The sequence below is a fragment of the Pipistrellus hanaki genome (assembly GCF_964339955.1).
Source record: "Pipistrellus hanaki genome assembly, chromosome: 13".
Lineage (NCBI taxonomy): Eukaryota > Metazoa > Chordata > Mammalia > Chiroptera > Vespertilionidae > Pipistrellus > Pipistrellus hanaki.
Window position 1 is genome coordinate 7,952,404 of NC_140515.1, and position 22,530 is coordinate 7,974,933.

Sequence of the window (22,530 nt, forward strand, 5' to 3'; positions counted from 1 at the left end):
TCACTTGGTCTTTGAACTCAAATCTATTGTAATTGTGAAGTGTAACTTGTAACATTCCAGAGACCCTTAGCTCAATACTGTTTGATTTGGTTCAGAGAAATACAGCCACATTTTTTCTTATCCTCTCTCACAAGGAAATGCTGGCCAGGGAGTTTCACACTGTGACCAGTCTCTGCTCTATCCTATGTGAGCTGCCTGGAAAGCATGGTAGCTTGGTTTCCTAGCTTTGGCTTTCTTAAAATTCACCCCTCCCTTCGTTTGCATGTCCTTTCCCTTAGCTACTATTTGTTGTGCTTACCTATGTGTAAGGTGGGGGTATGGGGGGGGCGGCAAACTGGTGTGTAGCGTGTTGGTGTTGGGACAGCATGGGGAGTGGCAGTGGCGGTGGAGGGGTGGGCAGTTAGGAGGTCAGTGGCTCAGTGTGTGGGAGGCTTGAGTATCTAAGCCAAGGAGTTTCAGAGCAGAAAGGCCAGAGAGGAGGCAGTGTTCTCAAGGTGAATTAGAAGGCGGGGCCTGGCCTGGCTGGAAGGAGGGAGATCCAGAGAGTAATGGCAGTGACAAGATAGTGCAGCTGGTCCAGAGTCTAGCTGAGGGTACCCTGTTGTTGACCATCTTGCTTCCAGCATTTCTCAACTGCGGTTGAGTCCATCCCATGGCATTCCTGGGCGCACGGCCCTGGCCCCGGGCACTTACTGGGCAGATGAGTTGTGAGTGCCTGGAATAGGAGGAGAAAGGGAGTGGGGGGTAGATGGGGAAGATCAGGGAGGGGAGCAGTGAAGGCTGGTCAGGGTCCCCATCTGAAGACCCCACATGGGGCACCAAGAACGGGGAGCATTCCAGGGAGAAGAACCCAGGCTCCCCCTTACCTGTCACTGTGGTGTCTGTGGTGACATGAGAAAGAAAGCACAGATAGAATTTGTAAATAAAGAATGGACTTATTTCCAGAGTTCCTTTAAAAAAAAAAAAAAGGGTGTTTTTTTTTTTTAAAAAGGGGTGGGGAGACTCATATTCAGTAAAGCTTACTGTTTGACTGTACATGTTTATTCAGATTAATTATGGAGTATTTTCCCTTTAGCCTTTGCCAGTTACTAATGAGTATATCTTCCGGAGTCACATGGGCGGTGCTGATAAGCTGCTTGTGATCCTGCTGATTGCGGAGTGAACTTGTCTCTTGTGGAGACTAAAACTAAGATGCTAGATCTGTGATAAGTCTCTGTTCCACATTGACTCTGCTGCTTAGAATGCGTTTGTTTTTAAAGGGAAGGGGTTGCATTTAGGTTTCTTTTGTTGGAAAGTTCAGTGTGCACTTACTATGCCCATGTGCAGGGCAGCTGCCCTCAGGTCTGGCCTGGGTGTGAGCTGCGCCCCGCAGAGGCCACTGGGGGAAGGACTCTGCGCTCCTCCGCCTTCTGCCGAGGCGCCGCCCAGCTCCCCGGCCGCCTTGAGTTCCTGTTACACTCACAAAGGCTGCTCCTTTACACTGGACCCACAACAACCTTAAGCCTAACACAGATTCACCTTTAGCAAAATTCCTGAAAGTAGACCATTTATTACACAATTCGTCATCCATATCACAGTCTCTTGTTGGAAGAATCAGCTGACCAGAAATCTGTTTTATCTCCTTGCCTTTTCTCCCCTCACACCCCCACGCACACTGAAGGGGAGCTGACATGGCGTCTTCTCAGTCATTCAAACCCAATAACTTTTCATCTGAAGGTTAAGTGGTGAGATATAAACTAAAAGATGATAATATCAATTCCATGTTCACTGAAGGGCACAATAGACCTCTTTCTAGTAGAGGGAAAATTGTGCATAAAATGTCTTTTGCTTTTCAACAGCAGAGCCACGCTTCTCAGAGCCAAAGAAAGAAAGAGTTTTGGGAAATTTAATAAAATAATACATAACATCCTAAAGTAAGGCAAAAGTGGCCTTTTATTATTACAGTTATTAAGTGTTCATGTTGCAAGGTTGCATGGTAAGAAATAGTTCCATTGTTATTGCCGCCTGTATTGACTCCTGTCATCCTCCCGCGAACCAGCAGCCTCTGCAAGGTTAAAGCGGGGCGGCGTGGTGCTAATGTGTACGATAGAGAATACCGAGAGAACACTGCGCACCTTCTTTTCCCTCCAGCTGGTGATAGTTCATTGCAACTCCATAGGAACTCAACAAATTCAGCCTCCAGAAGGGGGAAGTGGAAATGTCTTCTCCAGGTGCATTTTCTTACGACCTTCCAATCATCTCCTTAGTTTTGCGCTTGTCTTAGAAATGCAGTCTGTGCTGTGTATTGTATGTGAATGCATGCGCATTTATCTAGAGACTTCCGGTGTCATTAACATCTTTTAGGAGGGGAAGCGTCACGCATAAGCTGAGTATGTGCTGTGCACAATACAGTGGGCCAGAGGCTGTTCTGTGACAGAGCCACAGTGACAGCAGGCAGGAATGCATTCTGGAAGGAATTTTACACTTGTCTCGGCCATTTCTTCAGTATCCTCATGGGAAGTTCTAGGTACGAAGCACGTGTGAAGCTGTAGATATGCCAGGGATGGGTGAACTAAGCCAGGAAAAGGCCGAAGATGACACCTTTTTTTAAAAAAAATCCTCACCCAAGAATATGTTTCTTCTGATTTTTAGAGAGAGAGGAAGGAGGAGGGAGGAAGGAAGAGAGAGAAAGAGAGAAACATGGTTATGAAAGAGCAGCATCTACCAGTTGCCTCCAGTATATGCCCCAAATGGGGATCAATCCCACAACCTTTGGTGTCCGGGACGAGGCTCCAGTCACCTGAGCCACTGGCAGGACTGCCACCTGTTTCCTGAGGAAGGTTATGGAGAGGCCACGCCACTGTTTATTACTGCCCGCGCTGCTTTCTCGCTACAGCAGCATGCTGAGTTGTTGCAACAGAAAATAGATGGCTCACAAAGCCTAAAATACTTATTATCTGGTTCTTTACCATAAAAAGTTTGTTAACCCCTGGATTAGTGAATGGCAGATGTGGTAAGATTAGCCTTTCAGAACCTTCTACTCTTATTTATAGTGACAAAACAGGGATCATCACTTACCTCTTCTAAATTATCTGTCAAAAATTACCACAGTTTAAGATAATGTTTTGATTTTCTGGAGTGATCCATACCGTACGTGTAGGCTTCTTTGGAACCATTTAATTAGATGGATCTTACGGGAGTAAAGGCTCGCCTGCCATGGGCAGTCCCGAGGCCCGCAGGCACCTTCTCGTAAGTGGAGGTGGACAGAGTGAGGCCTCCAACGCCAGCTGGCTGTGGCTGTGGTTCTCTGACAGAAAACAGTAACATAAGCAGTTGGTGTATCTGTCTTATGGTCATGGCCCTTGTTTGGCTGGAAGATAAAAAGCAATATCTTGAATATCGTCTCCCTGCATTTATAAAATTCATAATCTAATCAGAGTGGAACAAGACATTAACATATGCATTAAATATCAATAAAAATTCCAAGCAAATAAAGATAAGCTGTAGAAGAGATGCAAATGGCTAATCAACAAATGAGTGATTTAAGCAATAAAAGTGACCCAGAGAAGACGGGTTTCTTTGAGTCTATGTTGGTGGGATTTTTAAAGACCATGGAAAATTTTAGGAAACGTAATCCAGCAGGTATGCACCTGCTGCTTTAGTTTAACCTTTTGGCGAGGAGATGCTGGACAGAGGAATATGCTGAGCTCTATGGCTTATGACTCAGGTATTAATGCCAAGAGACATGTCTGCATTTTGCCATTGAATTTGGGGTGAGAAGGGAGGGTTTCCATTGTGGAACAGCTGGAGTGTGTGCGGGGTAGAGGTCTTTCTGTGTGGACACCAGTGTCTGAGTGTGTGGGTCTCAGGAGTGGCCAGGCCTGTGGGCGCACAGACCGTTGCTGAGTTGTGTGTACGATTTCAGAAATGGATGCACTGACAAGGTGCTTGTGGTGCTGTCCGTGCTGCACATACTCTGCATTACCTTCTGCTAACGCCAGTGCTTTGCGGCCAGGACAACTGGAACCCTAATCCCAATTCTAACACAGTTGTCACATTCTGCAGACGTTTGCTCAGTCAGCTATTTATGAACTGACATCTTTCCCAGGAAATGCATGGGCCTTGTATTGGTTTCTGTTCTCAGTTTGTTGTCAGATGTATGAAAATCTCTTTAGTCTTCCAAGTAAGTGGGCTTCTCTGGCTAATCCTTACCTTTCATTCCATCATTCTTACATTTCTCAGGCTATGGTCCCTCCTTTTCCAATCTGGTGAGACCCAGCATTGTTTTGCTCTGAAAAGTGTGTGTCTGTAATTTTCTCTTCTAGTTTCCTGTGCATCGTGCCCGGCCCCTTCCCCATTTAAAACGCTGTACGTGCCATGCTCCGGTGTAACTGGATTCACCAGCTGGCCCGTCGTTTTGACAAGTCTTCATAGCTTTTTCTGTGTCTCATAAATGTTAAGTATATTAGTAGCCTATCTTTAATATGGAAAAGATTTTCCTCTTTTGGCTCTAATTGCTTACCAGTGTGTCCCGGGGATCAGTCTGTGGCTATTTTAAATGTAGCACTAAAGGCCAGCTCTGAAGAAGCCTGTGGGAAGTAAGGCCATAGAAAGCCTCTCAGGTATTTTATGTACATTCAACCGTGATCACTGTTTACAAACTCTTGAACTCTTCTAATTAAACCCCATAAACTAGTAACTAGTGAGAAGCTCTTGCACTAAATCAGAGTTAAGACCCCCCCCCCCCCCCCAGTAGCACTGGCACTGCCCCCTGTGGCTGGAGAGTGCAGGTTTGTGTGGCCATCTGGGCCGGTGACTTGGCCTCGGGGATGAAGAGGCTCAGCACAGCCCTGCCCTTCGATTCAGGGTACACTTTTGCTGAGAGCTGTGCAGCATTCAGCAGGGTCTCCGAATTTTAAGTGTATTGGAATCATCTGGAGGGTGACTTAAACACAGCTTCCTGGGCCTGCCCTCATTTATTCTGGAGTGCCTGGGGTGGGGCCCAATCATTGCATTTCTGATACTTTTAATCCATTCTCTGCTGCTGTTGGCAGGTCACATTTCGATAGCCCCCTCAAAAAGGTAGAGCATCTAAAGACATAGACTATGGAGCCAGCCTGGTTGACCCGAATAATGGCTCTGCCCTCACTAGGGGGGTAATTGTGCAAATCAGTTAATTGATCTGTCTCAGTTTTTACATCCATCAAATTGGAATAAAGTTAGCATTTCATATTCTGAGTATCAATAGAATGTAAAATGTTTGCAAAATTGCACAACACATAGTAAATGGTCTATACATATTAGCTGTTGGTCTTATCTTTATGATAATAATTATTAAGAATTTAACCTATAGAAATAAGGTGAGACATACAGAAAGATTTAAACCTGCAGATGTTCATTACAGTATTATGTATAAGATGAAAAATAAAAAATATCCTAAATCTCTGACATTAGAGGAAATTTTTTGGTTTGTTAATGGGATTGTGATTTATTTTGTACACTTTGCATTTTTCTGCACATTCTAAACTTTCTACACTAACCTTTATTGCCTCTATCATTAAAACAAAAACTATTATTAATGTAATTCACTGTGAATTACATTAATAATAGTTTTTGTTTTAATTTTTTTGAGATGTATAGAGCTGGTAGACAGTAGCAGCTTCTAGGTGTTCCCACCATCAAATTTGCCAGACACTAATCATCCTTATCTGATAGCATCCGTTTGTGACAAGACCAATCCCTCTTGTCAAAGAAAAGAGAGGGTAGGTAGGTGGGAAAACGCACTACTTCTCCAACCGTGGCTGCGCCCGCTCCTGGTCGCTCCCTCACCTGTGTGCACTTCCCCGCGCCTGGTGCGGCCGGCACGGAGCGGACGCATTGTGGAATCCCTCCCAACAAGGCTGACCATCCCCCCGCCCGCACTTCCTGCAGGAAGGACGTGGGGCCAGTGATGCCAGTCTCTCTGAGCTTCACTCTTCTCGCCGGTCAGCGGGCTCCCAGCGAGAACTTCAGAGAGTCTGAGGAACATTAAATAAGACGCAGAAAGGCCTTAGCTGGTGGAGGGGGGTCAGGGCATGTCACTGGTCTGGGTCCTCATGTCTGAGGAGAAGGGAGGGGTGTGGCTGGAGTCTGAGAGACCTAAGGGAGGCCGAGGGGACCAGTTCAGAGCCTGGCAGCTGAGAGCTGGTGGCATTCAGGGGGAGCCCTCAGGGCCCTCAGCCTGGAAGGGGGGATTCTGGTCTCTGCCCTGAGATGATTCATTGAGATAAGCACTCAGTCCCTCTCAACAAGCCAGCTCTTCTGGGGAAAGGGAAGGCTGCAGAGCCCGTTCTTGTAGCAATTACTGCCCAATTTACCATTTTAGGACAGAAAACGCATCTTAATAAATACAGAATTTCTCCTACTGACCTACTAGCAACATTACTGAGGGCCCCGCACACAAATGTTTTAGATTTAAAGGCAGAGTTAAGGACCCAGTTTGCCTTCAGAATCTGAATTGAATCAGGATTTTATTTCAGATAAAATCTTTGGGGCTCATAACTTAAAAAACACAACTTTTACTGGCATTACGCAATTTGCCACGGGTCATTTAGCAAAATGTTTGTATATGTAAGCCCAGGTTCTTCTTTTAAGAAAAAGAAGGGGTGGAGGATGGAGATTGGATTTTGCTAAAATCCAGGTGGCATTTCAGTTTATATTTAATTTTAATTGGAAATCAAATACAGGCTAGGGAGAAAAAAATCTACTGTGTTTTCTTTACTAAGAGTATCCGTTGAGGGTGGGGGCGGGGGCATGGCTGAGCCGGATTCTAAGAAGCAGCTTTTTTTTTGGCATGTCTATTTTTCTTCTGGCAAACTTCTTGTGCCTGCGTTTTCTTTTTTAACATCTCAGTTTTTACACATGGCAGGGCTTGTATGTCTCCATGCTCCTGCAGCCCTCCCTTTGTGTTCACGTGGGCTTGGCACCCAGATCCAGGTCAGCAAAGGATGGCCTGCGACAGCTAACCGAGGCCCAGGCCACGGCCTGGCAGTCCTCCTCCATCCAGGCCGAGGCAACGTTTGATTCCTGTGAGCTGAGACGTTGCTGAAGAATTAGGAAAAAACATTGCTTTTTTTAAGCTAGACTTTTAGGGGCCCTCCCGTTTGAGTGTAACTGGTGTGGGTGCGTGTGTGGCACTCCAGCCAGTGGTGGCACAAGGACGACAGCTGCCCCCGGGGCCAGCTTCGGGCCGGCCCTCGTGTGGGCTCTGGTCCCACTGGGCGGCATCCACACCCCCTGGTGAGCCCGTGTTCGCCTCCCCTCCCTGCGCGGAGCTTGGGTGTGTGCTCCTCTCCCGTTCCCTCTGCGGGCCACAGAGTTCCTGAAATTCCTAGTGAGCCAGCCTCACATTTTACGGATGAAGAAATGAAGCTCAGACAAAATTAAGGCGTTGTCCTCTGATGACTTGTGTGGACGCCCTATGTGTCAGAAGCGGCCTCTGTGCAGTGGGCCTGTGGGGACGGGCCCCGTGGCTCCGCGAGGGGTGGGCACACCTGTGCCCGCTCAGGGCCGGAGGCTGGGTGCCCACCGCCGTCTGGAGGTGGAGCAGGAAGCTGTGCTTTCACGTTGGCTTTACACAGCAAGCTTGTTCGGCTCGGTAGGCTTTTCTCTCCCACTGATGCTCTTTGTGAACACAGACAGGTCATACACGGGCTTGGCTGTGTTCCAATAAAACTTTATTTGCAGAAACAGCAGCGTTGGGTTGGCTCTTGGGCAGTGTCACCGCCCCGTGCGAGCCGGTGCAGCAGGTCGGACAGTTTCTCTGCCAGTCACAACGTGCCTCCCGACGGATGACTTATTTTTTCACTTTCTTCTTTAAAAAACGCCAACCCCCTTCCCAGCTCCATCCTTCCCACCAGGTCTGGTTCCCGGGCCCCACCTGAAAGCCTGGGTCCCTGTGGCCGCCTGGGAGCGCAGGGAAGAGCAGGCCCGCAGCCTCCTGGCCAGGAGCCGGTCCTCGGCCACAGCACATGCTTAGGGGACTCGCCGTGCCCGCAGGTCCCTCCTGGACAGGCCTCGTCTCTGTGGCCTGGCCTGTGTCCCCTCTCACGGCCTTCATTGGATTTCCGCCTGGAGTGGTGCATCCGGACTGGCTCAGGTTTTGTCCTTCTGTGTGGAATGCCGAGTTTTGCTAATAGGATAGCAGTTACTATGTTGCAGCGAAAGATAATTCTGTCTCTTTTATGTTTGCAATGTTTTTATGCAGGGCAAGGGACACCCCCTCCCAGCCCCCAAGGGAAAACAAACCACACAGAACCTTTTCCAGAGAAACTTTGTAAATGCAGTGAGGCTGGTTGGTGGTGGAGGCGGAGAGAGGATGGGGATTGGGCTGATTGTTCTGTCAAACCATGTCCATTTTGTGGAAATCCTTCGGAATACTGGCTCACGTGCTTGGCCAATAGATGGTAACCGCCATCCGTTGGGGGGGGGGGGGGGCTGGACCCACAGGGGAAGGAGCGAGCTCAGGGCTGGGAGGGCAGGGGCACTGGCTGTGTCCGTGAACACCGGTGAGAACCGGCCGGCTGCGGTGGGTCTGCTCTGCCTCCTTTCAAAGATCCCTTTGCTTCTAACAGTGCGTGCTGCTGCTTTTCTCAGTGCTTCTGATTAATTTCGAAATCAGGCTCTTTTTTTAAGTATTTGGTGCTTTGTTGATTTTTGGAAAGTAGTACCTAACATATCACCAAGAGGCACTCCAGACCTTTAAAACGTGAAGTTCCAAGCAAGAATGTCCTTTAAAATACCAACAGTGAATCACAAAGGAAGAAGGGGGTGAGAGGAAATTCTCATTTTTAAGATAGGACCAGTCGCCCTAGCTGGAATCTATATATATAAAATTTATATATATAAAAGTAGAACCAGTCAATGAATTCGTGTGCAGAATTCCTGGATTTGCCCCCGCGCTTCCCTTGGCAACATGAAGCAGTTGTTTTGTCTCAGTTTCTTCATCTGTATCGTAAAGGTAACAGTAACTGTTCCACACACTTAGATGGGGCTCCGGGAAAGCAATGAGCTTCTGTAGGTCGCATGCCTCCTAAGCAACAGGTCCCGGGTAGGCGATAGGTCACAGGCAGGGGATGGGTGACAGGGAGGGGATGGGTGACAGGGAGGGGATGGGTGACAGGGAGGGAATGGGTGCAGGGAGGGGATGGGTGACAGGGAGGGGATGGGTGCAGGGGAGGGGATGGGTGACAGGGAGGGGATGGGTGCAGGGAGGGGATGGGTGCAGGGAGGGGATGGGTGACAGGGAGGGGATGGGTGACAGGGAGGGGATGGGTGACAGGGAGGGGATGGGTGCAGGGAGGGGGTGGGTGACAGGAAGGGGATGGGTGGCGGGCGGGGGGATGGGTGGCTGGTGGGGGGTTGGGTGGCGGGCAGGGGATGGGTCGTGGCAGGGGATGGGGGATGGGTGGCGGGCAGGGGATGGGTCTCAGGCAGGGTATGGGTTGGATCACAGGCGATGGGTCCCAGGTAGGCGTGAGGGGCTGTCATAATGGAGACTGGTCCTCACTTGCATTCCATCCTTTCAGACCTCCTGCCTCCCAAACCCAGTGCCTCTGCCTGGGCTGCTCCGCTCTGTGCTGGGGCCTTGGTCCCTTGAGATGCCCCTGTAGTAATTATGCACACAGTGGGGTGAGGAAGAGGCATACGTATATTTCCTGAGGCTTTAGCTTTAATTTTTTAGTGTATCAGAAACTTTGTTTTAGAACAAAAGATACTGCAAATGAATTTTCTTTTGTTAAATGGAGCACCCGCCTGGAAAGTTCTAGACACAAGGCTGGGCTGTCCATGGCTGAGCAAGGAGGCTGCCTGAGACCTGGCAGGAAGGTTAGGGCGTTGAGTTACTTCTCAGAGGAGTGTTTGCTGTTGGCCTTAGTATAATCATGTTAATGAGATTATTAGGTGGTGGAAAGTTTCAATAAATAATTGATAAGGATTAGAAAGTGCCTTTTCGGCAAATAAACTTCAGAGTAATTAATATTCATGCGCTCTGTTTGTCAACAGAAAAAAAATGTAAATGAAGCCCAGACCAGACAGGGCTCTGAAGGGCGTCCACAGAGGAGGTGAGGGCGGAGCCTGTGCCTGCAGCTCCTCAGGCTCCGGTCTCCCTCGGAGAGCCCTGAAGTTCCGGTTCCTGTAGATGTTGGCAGTAAGGTGTGAGGGCAGAGGAAGTGAGAGGAGGGGCGTGCTATGCAAAAGCAGGGTGGCACCCTGCTTGTTTATAACCCACAGGCACTCTGGGTGATGGGTGATGCCAGGAGCTCAGGACTCCCATTCCAAGCAGAGGAAGGCCTGGGTGAGGGGGCCAGCGGGAGGAGAGCGCCTGTTTATGGCTCGCATTCCTTAGCTCTCCTCAGTTACTTTCCTGGTGCCTGCAGCTCGGCAGTGATGTAACGTCTGAAGGGGGCTTAGGAGCTGTGTGACAGTAACGTGACAGAAGCCTCTGAAGGGGCCCGGGACTAAGTCTCTTCCATTCATCTCGCTATCTCTGCGGATTGAGTCAGGGGTAAAGCACATTTAACCCCTCAAATAACTTGAACCCACAAATTTTTGCTTGTATGAAATGTGCTTTTATTCCAGCAAAGACATCTTTGGAATTTTCTTGCAAAAATTATTTAAATTTTAAAAATGTGTTGTGAATGTGTGTGTCCTCGGGGGCAGAGGATGGTTAGATGATGATGGATGGACAGACGGATGGAAGGACGGACGGGTAGATGGATGAACAGATGAAAAGCAGTTACTGCAGTATTTAATGATTACATTTAGGTAAAAAAAAAAGCATGTCCCACCTTCTTTGTTGGGAACAAAAGTGGTAAAATACAAACATTAAGAAGAATGAACAGAAAGAACAAAAGAGAAGGGAGAATGACTGCAGTGGCTGCTTTTCTTCTCGTCCCCCTGCGGGCACTGGCGGAGAGCGGAGCGGGCCTGAGGCCCAGGCCGGGCGCGCGTGCCCCGCAGCGGGCTTCTCAGTCAGGGTCGTCCGGGAGGCTGCTATCAGCTCATGTGAAACCAAGATTAACACAAATTGTGTGGTTACATCAGAGCCCGGAATTCCTTACATTTGCCTGTAGTTTTCAGCTGAAAACACACTGCTGAATCACCCGGCGGCAGAGAGGAGATCTGAGCGCCGCTCACCGCTTCTTCCCGTGGCGTTCCGATCCTGGTCCCGGGGGTGTTTTAATTAGCGTGCACTTGTCTACGTAGCCACGTTGGCAAATGCGATTCATTCATACAGTAGTCCCCATGAAAGAGGCCAGCACAGCCTGCAGGAAATCACATTAAAAGTTTCTGCAAGCTGTTGTCGACATGACCATATCTCATTAATGTTAAAAATGGAGATTATTTGCCTGAGAGCTTGATTTGACTAGCAGTAATCAAATATCAGGCCCAGTGGGGGGGGGGGGGGAGAGGGGGGGCATTGTTGTGGTATATGCTGCAGCGTGTTCGCAGTTCACTTTAAATAGCAGTATAAGATCCTTGTTTTGACAAAAGGAATAGGAAAGAGAAACATAGACATATGGCTTCCACAGCATTATTAGGGTAGTTTTATTTTAAATTAAGACTCATTACTTACGAAGCTCGCTGAGCACAAATGTGATCGTGTCTCCTCGCATAAGGAGGCAGCTCCTGCTCTGAGGGCTCCCCTGGGGCCCACGTTGAAGCTTGGGAGTGGGGCCCATCTCATGATGGACTGTCCTCTTTTCCACTGGCCAGGTGGCATGTTCTGGGAATATGAGGCCCATTGTCTTAACAGGATAGGATGAAGGCTGCCGTGTGCATAGGGAAACCCCGAGGAAAGTCCTGTCTGCTTCCTGCGGGCCCGGTGTCTGAAGAGGAACCTGGACGGATCTCCTCTGGCCGTGACTGAGGAGTGCACTGTGAAAACTGGAAACCTAAAGCTACAGGCCTCTGCTAGGCACGGCTCTTTTTCTGCCTTGCTTTATATTTCCCATGCATACGTGTGATCTGTAACATGAAGGGGCACTTTGGGGGGAAAGGAAAGAAAGAAGGTGCAGATACTAGGAAACAAAAGACCAGAGAGAAAGCCTTAGGCCTCTGTGTCTGTGGGCCGAGAGCATGGTCCGCGTTTCACTGAGGGAACCGAGGCCAGTGGAGGAGCTGGGTTTTGCATCAGGCTCTCCCTGGAGGAAGCAGGGAAACACCGTGTCCCCGCATGAAATGCGAATGTGCAATTTACCAGAGAGAAATATTTATGGCCCTTTTATGCTTGGTTAGGTTTGGATGACATCTGTTAGCAGACGGGGACTGGACAGAGAGAGAGATCCTCGGGGGCAGGTGTCAGGGAGGTGTTCAGACGTGGCCAGGGCAGAGGCGGCCGTTCCTGCCGGCACACCGGGCACCGAGTCCCCCGGAGAGCAGCTGCCAGCCCCGGGATGGGGAGGCCGGAGGCCCCGGGGACCTCGGCCCTGCCCTCCGGGAGCCAGCGCCTTCCTTCGGCCACAGGGCCGGCCCCGCGACGGAAGGGCGGCCTCCTTCGGGGAGATGGCCTCCCCTGCGGGCGGCTGGGCAGCAGGGAGGTGGGCTCTCGGAGGGGAGGTCATGACATCACGCCTGCCTCTGACACCCTTCCTGTGAGGGAGAAGAGCGTGGGCCCCGGTTCTGTGGAAGCACTGCAGCCCTCATGCGGTGCAGATGTGTGCCCGAAAAAGAAATGAACGTTTTCTAGCACTGGCAACCCTTTTACCGATTGTTCAGCGCTCCAGTGTCAGAGCCAGTGCTGTCGGTCTGGAGAAACGGCCCTGCGGAGGGTGGAGGACGAGCAGTCATTTCATTCTGGTTCCTTTCCCAGCTTCTCTTCCTGTAAATCTCTGTCTGGAATGCTGATGGGAAGTGTTATTTTGTTTTTGTTTGCGCGGCTCTGCTGTTTTGATTTTGTCTGAGTGGTATGGAAAACAGCACGTCACTCTGAGTGGGTGTTTTGTCTGCCGGCCATTTGGCCATGCCACATATATTTTTCATACTTATTACATGATGACAAGGGAACTGAAAAGGCAAATTTTCCAGTTGGGTTTTCTTTCCAGTTTAATAATAGTGAAAAGGGAAAACAGAGTGAGCAGACCCGGCCGTGCGGCGGACTCGCAGGGCGATAGCCACTCGGTGGGTTTCTCCTCTCGAGCTGCTGAGGGAAGGGCAGATGGACGCTTCTGTCGTTTCTGTAACAAACTGCTCCGGGTAGCGCCCGCATTCCTCATAGAGTTGTGCAATGCTGTAATTTAAGTAGGAAAATTCATTAAAGAATAATAAACAATTTTAACATCATTCCTACTATTAGTTTGGGAGAGTCTTGCCCTGGTTTAGGCTGCATGTAATGTAACCTCTACCAATAAATGTGTTTTAATTAAAATGAATCAAAATGAAATTTGGATGAAAACCCAGAATACAAATCTCCAGGAATGACTGAAGGCTGTGTGCTGGCTGCTCGGCTCGCTGGGTCTGAAACGCTCTCCACGTCCTGCACGTTGTGCGAGTGGGACTCAGCTCCGCAAGTCAGTAGTTGGGGGACAAAAGCAGGAAATGGAAATGATGATTAATTTTCCAATTTCTCTCTGCAGCTATCTAGTCATTGTACCCATGGACCGCCAACGGCTCCCATTAAATATTTAAAATGCAAGAGGAAGGTAGAATCCAAAAGCTTTGGGATTAAATAATGTAAAATAACGGTAGGGCAATACTGAGGTACAGCTATTGGCCAAATAAGAGGTTCTCTCATACTTTTCTGGAGCTCCACTTGCAATACTAACACCGTCTTACATGCAGCGTCATAGATGTGACATTAATACAGTCATAGTGCCGATTAAATTATGAACACATGGAAAACATGCTTTTGCTCTCAGCCATTAGCTTATACTATTTAATGATAAGAATAGCAGGAGTGCAGAAGAGCTCTAGAAAATCCCTATGAACGCTCTTTTGCTATAATATGGCCATCCTCCTTACAGGGTGTGCCAGTAACGCTCCACGGAGAGGTGCTGTGCTCCGTGGGGAATGCCTGTGGGGGTCGGTGCAGCATGGCTCCCTCCCCTCCCCGGACCGCCGGTGGTGGAGGAAGGGGCTGGCCGCCCAGTGAGGCCCGGCGCTCCGCCTGCTCCGCCAGGCTGTCTTTATCACTCTGCTCAGTCCCACATAATAACATCTTCATCTGAGATTGCTGCGCGGGGCCTGCATTTGTTGATCACATTTGGCCGGATAACACTGCGATGTCGGATCCTGAAGTGCGGAGATGTGCCTGGAATATGTGAGTGCAGAGCTGCCCTCCTGATTGATTGATTCTGCCGGTCACAGAACAAGATAACCGGATCAGTAAATACTCGGAGCACTTCACTGTCGTCCGCAATCACAGCGAGGCCATCGTGGGCCGCAGCACACCGCGCTCCATGGGAATGCACACGTCTCAGAGCAGCTGCCCGGAGCGCGCGCGCGCGCACACACACACACATGCACAGAAACACACACACACACACACACACACAGGAACACACACACGCGCACACACTCACAGAAACACACACACACACACCACACACATACACACACACACACACACCACACACACACACACAGAAACACACACACACACTCACACTCATAGAAACACACACACACACCACACACACACACACACACACACACACGCACAGGGTCGTCTTTGTGTGTGGTTTCCTAGAAGAGAACAGCATAAAGAAAAGTATTTTCTGTATGTTTAAAAAGCTTCCTGGTTAGAAAAGTAGAGTTTATTTTGCCCCTGTCATCTTGGAGGTGTTCAACATTTATCATAAAAAGTTGTTATTCAGACTCTGTTTACAGAGGAGATTTAGAATGCAGATTAGGGAGCAGCTGGGGAAGGGGCCACAGTGGTCCCAAGAACAAAAGGAGCTTGCACCCAAGGTTTGCTCCTATTAAAATAAACTTTTTGTTTAAACAGATGGGCCAAATACATGTAAACAAGTTGTTTAAACTTTTACTGAATTCCCAGGGAGCGCCTTTCAAAATTAGCGTGGGTTGCCAGATTTGGTGTTTAATTACACAGGGTTCAAAAGCAGTTTAAGGAGCCGAAACCGGTTTGGCTCAGTGGATAGAGCGTCAGCCTGCGGACTGAAAGGACCCAGGTTCGATTCCAGTCAAAGACATGTACCTTGGTTGCGGGCACATCCCTGGTAGGAAGTGTGCAGGAGGCAGCTGATCGATGTTTCTCATCGATGTTTCTAGCTCTCTATCCCTCTCCCTTCCTCTCTGTTAAAAAATCAATAAAATATATTTTAAAAAAACGAAGAAGTTTAAGGAACGGAACCGGAGTCTTTGGGAGCCGAGGTGATGGCAGCTCACCGGGTGGCACCGTGGTTCATGGCGCCAGGGCCCTGCCCTGCAGGCCGTGGCATCGCCCTCCGGTCGCCTCTCCTGTCCTCTGAAGCCCCGCCCGCAGGGCGGGCTGCCCTTTCCGGCCTGTCCCTGGGCCCAGGCGGCCTGGGCTCCGCCCGGGGGGAGGAGGAGGAGAGCCATCGGGCCCTGTGAGCACTTTCCAGAAGCAGCTGTGAGCCCTGTGTCCCCAGCCTGTGGTGGTGGTACGACTCCAAGGCTTTCTTTTGTGGAAATTAATGTTCCTTACAGTCCAGCAGTCAGGCCTGTCTTACCCCAGCTTTCCGGCTCCAGCGGGGAGAGGGGGTGCTTCCGGTGCCAACCGCTGCATGCAGCCCGCAGACAGGGTGCTGCCCGCTGTGCCCGTCGCTGGGAGCAGTGCCAGCCTGCGGCGGAGGAGCCTCCTGCCCAGCTCTCCGGGGAGCGCGCTCCCGGCCCAGGCCCGGGCCTTCCGGCGTGGGCAGGGGGAGGGCGAGCCCACTGCAGCCAAGAGCGTGTTTCTTCTGTTCGGTGTGACTGCTCAGCGCTCACCCTCTGCCTGCCCACAGCTCGCCCACCGGGCCACGTGACCAGTTAAAGGCCAAATGGCGGTGGGGTTAGAACCCGTCATTGAACCCAAACTTGTGTCTCTGCAGAGATTGCTGTGTGGAAGGAGTATATCAGTTACAGCAAACATTTCAATAAATTCATATGTAGGAAAAAACAGCTCTCACACTTAGGAAAAAATATTACCACTTTTGAAATGTCTGGTTAGTCCTCTGTGACTGACTTCTTTTTATTTGAAATAATTGTAAAGCCTTTTGGCAGAATTGGCCTTCGTTCTTATTTCTTTTTAATATAAAGAAAACTTAATTGAGTTTAATGTTCTTTAAACAAAAAAATTTGTGAGGTGCTGATGATTTTAGAGAAGTCATTCTGGGAAACAGGTTTTGATTTTTATGGAAAACAGAATAGTGTTTCCTTTAAATTTGGTGAAAGCTATTCCTAGTAATGTTTTATAAAATAATTTTCTTTTCAGGGTGTGTTTTATTCCCATCTTTTTCAGGAAAGAGAAAGTGTTTTATTGGATATTTTGGTTTCAGTCTTTGTTTCCATTATTTTTGCCAAAATCCATGTTAGTTCACTTTCCGTTTAAATGCCTGAAATATTCCTTGAAGAATATGCATTTGGGGACAACTTAGGAAAATGCTATGCAAATTGGTTTAAAGAAGAAAACGTTGTTACTCTAGTCATCTTACCAGTCACTTTTTCCTTTATTATTTTGGAGGCAAATAATTTCAACTGGAATGGGCCAGGGAGGGGGTGGGCGCATGGGTTTGAAGTCAAAGGAATTTGGTGTTTGTTGTAGGATAAAGCATATCTCAGTGTTTGAGTGAAGGGAGAAAATAATCTTTGTTCCTTTAAAGACAGCAACGGTCTTAAGAAACACAAGACGGGTCCTCAGAAGTGTGCACCCTCTGTGAAATAGTCTTGGCTACAGATTTTGGTAAAAAGTCTTCCCCATTTTTCTGTACAAATTTGTTAGTCTTTGGGAACTAATGTCAGGCAGTTTCTGTTCTAATGGTTTTCGCTGCTTCTAGTGAAATATTATTTTTCTGCTCTGCACTCATCTGTCCTTTATCCCTGTAAACCAGCATTCTCGGTCTCAGGCAGGCCAGTATGTCTGCAGTCCTCAGGGAGCAAAGCCCACTACCCCTTCCCTGTGAGCCCTGCCTCCTGTGAGACCACCGCCCCCCGTGAGCCCGCGCCCCCCCCCGTGAGGCCCCCGCCCCCCCCCGTGAGCCCGCCGCCCCCCCCCCCCTGTGAGCCCGCGCCCCCCCAGCACCTCCCCTTCCCGCCGTGAGCCCACCGCTCCCTCCACCACCCCCCTGGTGAACCCCCCCCAGCACCCCCCTCCCGCCGTGAGCCAGGCCTGGGTGTTTCTATATGGGGGGCTGGCTGAGGACTGACTGAGCTCTGGTCCCTGGCATTGAGCTCATGTTGGCCAGAGCCCTCCAGCCCTGTCCTCCCATAGCCGCCACGGGAGCAGGTGGGGCTGCTCACTGTCGCGGCCGCCCTCTGAAGGTTCTGACATCTGGAAGGAAATTGAACAATCGGTTTAAAATGGGCAAGTGCATGGCTTCTGAGCAAATGCTGCGGCTTCGTGCTGCGGGCTGCAGGTTTGGGCTGCCTGGGCAGATGGGCATGTTTATGGAGGGAGCTCAAAGGGAATTGTTCAGGTTGAAGTTTTACACATTCGAGTGAGGAACAGAATAGGACAGAAGAAATGGTTTTTCCTCCTCCTCCGGGGAGTGAGGGAGGGCAGGAGACAGGTTTGTGTGGCTGCCAGGGCGGCTACCAGCTTGTCTGTACGTGGGCACATGGTTGGCGGTGCTGTGGACAGTGGGCACAGCGGCCACCACGCTGCCAGGTGCGAGTGGATGCAGCGCCATGCTGAGGACCGCTTGCCTGTGGCGGGCGGTCTGTCCTGTGTCCCAGCATCTGAGTCACCGTCCAGCAGCAGTGTCTCCTCATCCTCCAGGCGGCCCGGATTCACAGCCACAGAACCCTGCCTCCGAGTTTCCCGAAGAACGTGAATTCATAACTTGTTTGCTGCCCACTCGCGTGTCCAGCCCTTTGAGGTGGTTGCATGGTTCAGCCTGTGGCTCATTGGTGCCTCCCTTTCCCGAAGCAGCGGCCCTGCGCTGCCGTACCTGACAGAGCCGATCTGCTCCTGTGACTCTCTCACATGTGGTTCTTACTGGCCAGGCTCCCTCCACCACAGTCCTCGCTTGGTTTATATGTGTCTGTGTCTGTCTATGGAAAACACAATTTAGATGGAATACGAGCTTGCTCTTTGTTGTTTCTTTCCACTGCATCGGTACTTCTTCCAGTGGGAAGGACAGACTGTGGTGCTTGGGAGAGCTATGGGAGCACTGGCATAAGAAATGCTCCCAAACGATTTCATGAAATGTGAAAAATAAAAAATGGAGGGAGACTAAGTCTCAGGCCTCATCCTCAGGCGCTCCGATGGGCCGGCACAGGTGATGGAAGGGACACGGTGCCACAGGAAGCTAAGCAGCAATGGGGGCTCAGCAATGGCTTTTCCCACCTCCTCTTAGTTCCTGTTGTTTCAAAACTGGGAAATAATCTCCTTTCTTGAAGAGCTCAGAGAAACCTCAAAGAAGAAGGGAATGAGAAACTAATGTGTCAAACACAGCTTTCAGGTGTCCAAAGTGTGTGACCCTTTAATTTCCATCCAACAGATTGAAAATTTAGAGAAGACTCTTTAAAGTGTTCCCTACATACTCTCGTCTCCTCCACTCTCCATTCGGTTTCATCACAACACAAATTATTTGTTGAAATATCCCAGATGCAGTTGCTTATAATTTGTCTTTTGCCACAAAACAAGACAATGGGGACTCGCACCTCCTCTGCTACATCCGTCTCCGGCACTAGGTTGTAACAGGCCTTGGTAAGTACCTAGCTCAAATGGGAAGGGACCCCGCAAATCTCAACTACCTGAAGGTTAGTCTTCTAGGACTAGCTCCTTGTTAGGATAGAACTTCCAAGAGACTATGCTGATGATGCTCATTTCTAAAGAGATACTAATAAAAACAAAGACTGTGGAAGACAAAGATTAATCAGAATTCTAGGTTAGTATTTAGTTGCATTTGTCCTAATATTTTGGCCCTGTTTCAGTTAGATCCCCCATAACCTGTAACTTAGCATATAGTCTCAGCTTTCCAGAGAACAGCTTGCCTATAGTCAGTGTTGAACTTTTGACTTCAGGAAGCTCCCCGTTCAGCAGAATGCTAACAGGTGTCAATGAAGGTTAAGACCAGGTCAGGAAGCACTTGAGGTACATGTCTCTGTGTGTTTGGCATCTCCTTGGATGGGCCTGTCACTGTCTTTATTCTCTCTTTTCTTTTTCAATATATTTTTATTTATTTCAAAGAGGGAGAGGGAGATAGAAACATCAGTGATGAGAGAGAATCATCAATTGCCTGTCTCCTGCATGCCCACTACTGGGGACCAAGCCCACAACCCAGGCATGTGCCCTTGACTGGAATGGAACCTGGGACCCTTCAGTCCGCAGGCCAGTGCTCTGTTCCCTGAGCCACACTAGCCAGGGCTGTCCTTATACTTCTTGAATCTGAACATAAACTGCAGATAGGGATTTTCCTAAATTCATCCCAAACTCAAACTTATCTTTACTTAGCAAGTATTTTCCACCTGGGTAGATAATGCATCATTTTTTAGTTACTCTGCCTCCAGTTATGTATGTAGTAGTTTCTGCAACTTCCATCATTTCCTCCCATGAGACCAGACTCAATTATAAAGTCATAGTAAAATGATACAACCTCGCAGACATCTGTAGCCTCTCTCTTGTTGACCCCACTCATCAAAACTTGGTTTTTCTCCCTAAAGCACACACTGATGACTTTATTCTCATGCTTTGTTTCCTACTAACTGGAGTATAAAGTCTGCCGCCCAGTCTGTGGGCAATGCTGTGGAGGAAAGTTGGCCACGCATTCCCAGCCCTCCCTGTCCTCAGGAGGTGGCCCTGGGCCCCCCGAATTGGTGGGCAGTCCTTTCACTGGCTTTAGCAGTTCATTGCAGTGGAAGCAACTCTGTACTGCTTCCAGTCCTGACTGCTTTCTGCTCTGGGGACACACTTATATCGCAAAACTCAAGCAAGACTGCTGGGGATAAGAGACCAGATTTGGTGAAGGGACCGGCAGAAAAGAGCTGAGACACCCACATCTTGGAGGGAAACAGTCCCAGCTGCATGCACTTGTGTAAATGCCACCCAGGCAGAGAAAAATCACCTAGCAGAGTATAGCCAATATTGGGGGGAAATTATTGTAAGCCTCCTGAGTTTTCAGGTAGTTTGTTACACAGCATTAGATACTGAAACAGGAACCTTGAAAATCAAGCTTCAATTCCCCATTCTGTTGTTATTCTACACCAGAGGCCCAATGCACAAAGATTCCTGCAAGAACTGGCCTTCCTTCCCCTGGCTGCCAGCACTACCTTCGCTCTGGCCAGAGCCACCTTTCCACTGTCCCACGCTGCCCAGAGGCCCAGAGTGTCTGGGGCAGTGCAGAACGCCTGTGTCATTGCTCCCAGCCACTCAGTGCCTATATATGCAAGTTAACCCACCATCTTTGGTGGGCTAATTTGCATACTCACTCCTGATTGGCTGGTGGGCGTTGTGAAGGTATGGTCAATTTTCATGTTCTTCTTCTTTTTTTTTTTTTTTAATCTTTATTGTTCATATTATTACAGATGTTCCTCTTTTTTACCCCCACTCCATTGCTCGCCTCCACCAGGTTCCCACCCCACCCTCTGCCCTTTCCCCACCAATCATTGTCCTCATCCATAGGTGCACAGTTTATGTTCAGTCTCTTCCCACACTCCCCTCTCTCCTTTCCCCCCAAAAATCGTCAGTTCACTCCCCTTCCATACCTCTGATTCTATTATATCCAACAGTTAATATTGTTCATCAGATTTTTTAAAAATTATTTTGGTTTTTAGATTCACTTGATAGTTACGTATTTGTTGTTCATAGTTTTTATCTTTATTTACTTTCTCTTCCAAAAGAACCAACCCCCTTCAGCAATTCATATAATTCTGGTTTGATGGTGATGAACTCCTTTATCTTTTTTTTATTGGTGAAGCTCTTTATCTGGCCTTCGATTTTGAGTGATAGCTGGGTAGATTATTTTTGGCTGTAGGTTCTTACTATTCATCACCTTGAATATTTCTTGACATTCCCGTCTGGCCTGCATGGTTTCTGTTAAGAAATCAGCTGACAATCATATAGGTGCTCCTTTATAGGTAACCACCTGCTTTGCTCTTGCTGCTTTTAATATTCTCTCTTTGTCTTTTGCTCTTGGAATTTTAATTATGATTTGTCTTGGTGTGGTCTTCTTTGGATTCCTTTTGTTTGGAGTTCTGTGCGCTTCCTGGACTTGTAAGTCTAATTCTTTCACCAGGTGGGGGAAGTTTTCTGTCACTATTTCTTTCAGTATGTTTTTGATATCTTGCTCTCTCTCATCTTCTGGGACCCCCATAATTCTGATGTTGGTTCGCTTGAAGTTGTCCCAGAGGTTTCTTACATTATCTTCAACTTTCTGGCTTCTCTTGCCTTCTTGCTTCTGCAGAGGAGTGACTTCTGGCTCTTTATATTCCAAATCTTTGACTTGATTCTTGCGATCTTCCATTCTGTTTTTAGGACTCGGTATAATATTTTTTATTTCAGAGAATGTATTCGTTATTTCTTGTTGATCCCTTATTATTTCTTATTGATCCCTTATTATTTCTTGTTGATCCCTTTTCAAATCCTCATAGGTCTCATTTATTTTATTGGCCTTTTCTAGGAGATTCTTGAACAACCTTATAAGTGTGATTTTGAACTCTATATCCAGTCGCTTTTTGTCCTCCATTTCTTTCGTTTGTAATCTATTTCCTTGTCTTGGCATTTTCACAGCTTCCCTGATGGGGCGGAGTTTCAGAGTGGAGCCTACAGCCTTGACTTCTGTCAGCCACGCCAGCCACGCCCTACGCGGCTCCTTAGTCTCAGTATTCCTCAGGGCCCTTCGGTACTCACTGAAAGCACCTCTGAGAGTGAGTTGCCCTCGAGTTTCGCCTGCTACCAAACAATTTAGTCTCTCCCCCAATGAGCCCGGAACTGGGGTTCAGTTCAGTTGGAAGTGGGGTTGAAAGTGGGGTTCAGAGTAGTCCGGAGCTTTTGTCTCTTCCAGGGCAATCTGGCAGCAGAGTCAACAGTCCATCCTCTGCGCGCAATGTTCGCGCCTCTGGGGCTCTGCCTTTCGCTGCTCCCCTGGGATTCTGCCTCACAGCCCAGGCTCCCTCTGTTTGAGCCTGGGTCCCCAGGGTCTGGCCTACAACTGGGGTTCAGTGCTGTCGGGTCTGGGGTTCAGCACAGTCCAGAGCTTTTATCTCCTTCCCACTAGGGAACGCCAGCCAGGCACTCAGCTGCCCCCTCCTCTCTCCTCTCCGGCTCCGTCCTCTCCACGCGAATGCTGTGTGTCTCCATACCTTAGGCTTTCTCAGCTCCTCCTCTCTTCCCTCTGGTTTTCTCTTTCCTTCTTGTTGTAGAATTTCCAGTCAGTCGACTTTCCTGTAGTT

General features: G+C 48.9%; 1 protein-coding gene across 4 annotated transcripts in view; it reads left to right on the forward strand.

Moving 5' to 3' along the window:
• The window catches only part of FOXP1 (forkhead box P1), a 206,536-nt gene that overhangs the window by 8,956 nt on the left and 175,050 nt on the right, over positions 1–22,530 (forward strand). Inside the window, exon 1 of one of the 4 annotated variants that reach the window (XM_084902070.1) lies at positions 15,582–15,599. The exons of the other annotated variants lie outside the window; for them this stretch is intronic. The gene's annotated coding sequence lies outside the window, so the exon portion shown is untranslated. Of the gene's footprint in view, positions 1–15,581; positions 15,600–22,530 lie in introns of those variants that run through there. 4 annotated transcript variants of the gene reach the window in all.